Raw genomic sequence first — 3856 nt, 5'->3', positions numbered from 1 at the left:
CCGATTTATTGTTTTTGTGTTGTTTTTAAGTTACTTAGAGTTCCTTTGTTTTCAGTTCTGATTTTTTTCAATATCTTCTCAAATTCTGCAATTCTTTATACTTATATCAAGTCCTCTTTTATTAAGTTTATCAAGAAATTATCCTTTCATTATAGTACTTTTATTTCTAGTATTTTTTATAATTTTATCTTTCTTTTCACACTATCTGTCTGTTTTTTTTTTTTTTTTGGTGGCTCACGCCTTTATTTTTTTTTTCCTCATGGTTTATTTTTTTTATATTTAAAAATTTCCATCTCCTTCCCTCCTCCTCCCCCCTCCCTCCCCTCCTTCTCCCCCTTCCCTCCCCTCCTTCTCCCCCTTCCCTCCCCTCCCCTCCACCCATACCTCCCCTCCCTCCCTCTCAAGGCCAAGGAGCCATCAGGGTTCCCCACTCTATGCTAAGACCAAGCAAACCAACCACTGTTTTCTTTTTAAATTCTCAGTAATGTTCAGTTATTACCCCTGCCCTATCTGGTTCTGTTCTTTTTGTCTTTTCAAATTGTGAAGCTTTTTATTTTTCTTTTTAGCAGATTTCATAATTTTCCTCAATAGCTAAGAGCAATGTAATTAGACCCTTTGAAATGTGGTAAGACAGAAGTAGAAGAAGAGGGTCCTAGAGTCTGAAACTCAAGTGGCTTGCCTCTTGTCCCTCCCTGTGAAGGTCACAAACATGTTTGCATTCCCCTCTCTTGAGATAAGACATGATGAAGAGGTCCAGATTGGAAACTCCAGTCTTCAAAGTCGAAGTGTGAAGTAGAATGCAGTAGGGAATTTTTTTTTTTTTTTGCCAACATAGAAGACTAAGTTGTATAGAATTGGGTACTGCCTGTAAAATTATGCCTAGTTCTTTCTAGGGCAGGCACTTCTAAGAAGACAGCTCCCCAGTGTGTTTTAGAAAAGTCTAATTGAGAAGTTAGGGCAATAACTCAGTTGATGAAGAACTCAGATTACAAATTCAAAGACCTAAATTCATATCGCCAACACGATGTAACAGTTGCACATCTGTAATCCCAGCCCTAGGAGGGGAGAAAGGTGGATCCCCAGAGATCAGAGGCCAACCAGTCTAACCAAACGCTGAGCAGCACGAGAGATGATGGTATCGTAGAAGTTAATCTGGAGCGTATACAAAGAAGCTACCCAAGTGTGGCCTCTTGCCTCCATGTGCAGCCACACTAGTGTGCATGCTCACACATGCACACACACACACACACACACACACACACACACACACACACACAGGTAATTTTTTTAAGAAAGGCATTTTCTTCCATTCCCCTGCCTAAAGCAAAGGGGATTTTCCCCAACATAACTGTGAAATCCTGGTCACAGTCCTGAATTTGAAACTGATAGAAGTTTACACAGCTGTGTCCCTGGAATATTTAATTCTTCAACTTTCCCACAAGCAGAATCTCCAGTAACTCCCAACACATTTCAGTTTTCCAAAAGCAGTGGGCTTTTTAGGCAGGTTCATCTAGCAAGTCAGCTTTGAGTCCCTTTGCCCCATGTCCTGGCCTCCCCTACAGATCTAGTGGAGTTCTCAGACTTCTCTGTTCTCTATATCTTCTTAACATGTGAAGTGGTGATTCCCAAACAGCCTTCATGATGAGTCAGAAGGTGGAAGCTGCTCCTCCTCCCTTGCTTAACTGAGGGAAAAGACAACGTAAAACAGGAAAGGAGAAACACTACATAGAGATGATGTTTCTTTCCACTTTACACCCCTATGACAAAGTCAACAGAAATAAACTTACAAAAAAGGAAAGAAAACAAAAAAGAAAATAAGAAAGAAGTGAACATTGAAAAGGTGAGATCGGTGTTGTGATACAAACAAGCTTTTCATTTTTTTTTTTTTTTTTTGGTTTTTCGAGACAGGGTTTCTCTGAAGCTTTTTTAGAGCCTGTCCTGGAACTAGCTCTTGTAGACCAGGCTGTCCTCGAACTCACAGAGATCCGCCTGCCTCTGCCTCCCGAGTGCTGGGATTAAAGGCGTGCACCACCACCGCACGGCCAAGCTTTTCATTCTTGAAGGTGACCTAAAGGCATAAAAATATCACGTGAGAGGGAAGAGCAAATGGAGACAGCATAATAAAAAGCAAAGCAGAAGGCGGTTTCATGCAGTTCAGGCTATCAATAAACCACATGCATATAACATATGTATATACACATATAATACATGTAAGTGCACAATACTTAAGTATGCATTCACTAGTTTGTAAAATAATTGACACATGTGAAAACTGTAATGATCTGTACATGTATTCATATATGCATACATGACAAGAAAACACATAATTGGAGGTTCTTTTTAAAATTCAGGCAGACATAGGCTCTGTATGGAAGTAACTAACAGACTAAATACAATTCAATTTGTAGAGTAAAATTGAGATTAACATCAACTTAGGCAGCAGCACTAGAATCTAGATTTTTTTCTTTTGGGAAGTATGTTTTATTCTAAAAAATTTAGTTTAATATTTAAAAATTCAATCTTAATAAAAATCAGTTTAGAAAACACAGAAGTAACTATTCTAAAGCTCATGAAAAACTAGAGCAGAAATAAAATAGCATAGATGAGAACATATAAAAGTGAATTTTCTTCTTCTATGAAATACCTAATAAGAGTTTTCATCTTCTTTAGTTAAGGGGGAATTCATGTTCCTTTACTAACAGTTAAAAATGTCTTTTATCGGAGAGATATAACTAATGGAGAAGTATTTCAAAACCTCATTCTTCTGAACGTTAGTGTCCCTGGAGTGTCCTACGGCTTCTCAGAACACTCTGCCCAGAAGAACACTTAACCAAGGAGTTGTTCCAATGCAAGTTATGGTTAAATAACATGAAAAGCATTTTTTTAAAATGTGAAATACCGAGCTAAGCTGCTGTGATTCTGATAGACATTCCACAAAATGTTTACCACGCTAGGTTTTACTTAAGTTAGTCATGGTTCTCCACATGAGTCTACATGAATCAATCAACTCAAGGGACGTATTTGTAAGGCAGATTCTACCACAATAGATGAATTTAGAGTCTGACAGTTTTGAGTACATGAAATAATAAAAAGTATGGACACAAAGTTCAGAAGACCTAAGAAACTGGTAGTCACTACCCAGTCTTGTTGCCTACTTGTTATATTTGGAGAGCTGTTGTTTGGTTTTGGTTTTGGTTTTTAATGCTAAGCACTCATTCCACCCAGACATCCTTCTCTCTATACACAGGAGAATGTTTGGCATCCACTTGTGTGAGCTGAGAACTCTATGCACTGTTCTCACAGCAGCAGCCCAATCCTCCTCCCAATACAGCCTGAACTGGTTCCAGGGGACTGCAAACACTTGCCAACAAGTCCTAAAGTGTAGCCAGATGTTATTTCAGCTTGCCGTGAAGAGCTTTCACACCAATGTCCCCGGCTTTAATTTCCTTCATTTAAAGAATGGTCTTCCAGCCATCAGTCAGCCGCTGAAGCCAGAAAAAGATCATCTCTCATCACAGATAACCCCAGGTTCTAGCATGTTCTTCATTCATGAAATCAATCCACAGGAATATGAAACTGAGCTCACTCAATGTGATCTGGCAGATAGTGTACAGACACATAAGCCAACCAACATCCAAGAATGCTGTAAGGATTAAATCACAATCTCCATTTCTGTACAACTTCCCAGCATAGGTTTCTGCCTGTTGCCTCTCAATATTAATTCTACATTTTAGTCTGAAGTTTTCATGGGCAACCTCTATATGACCAAAGAGAACAGAAGTGTACAGACTATGACAGAAGAGATACTGAAATTAAAATCATGACACAACAGGAAAAAAAAAACCTTAGAAATAAG

The sequence above is a fragment of the Arvicola amphibius genome, chromosome 8, assembly GCF_903992535.2.
Source record: "Arvicola amphibius chromosome 8, mArvAmp1.2, whole genome shotgun sequence".
NCBI lineage: Eukaryota > Metazoa > Chordata > Mammalia > Rodentia > Cricetidae > Arvicola > Arvicola amphibius.
The sequence above is the reverse complement of the archived record's forward strand: the minus strand, read 5'-3'. Positions refer to the sequence as shown.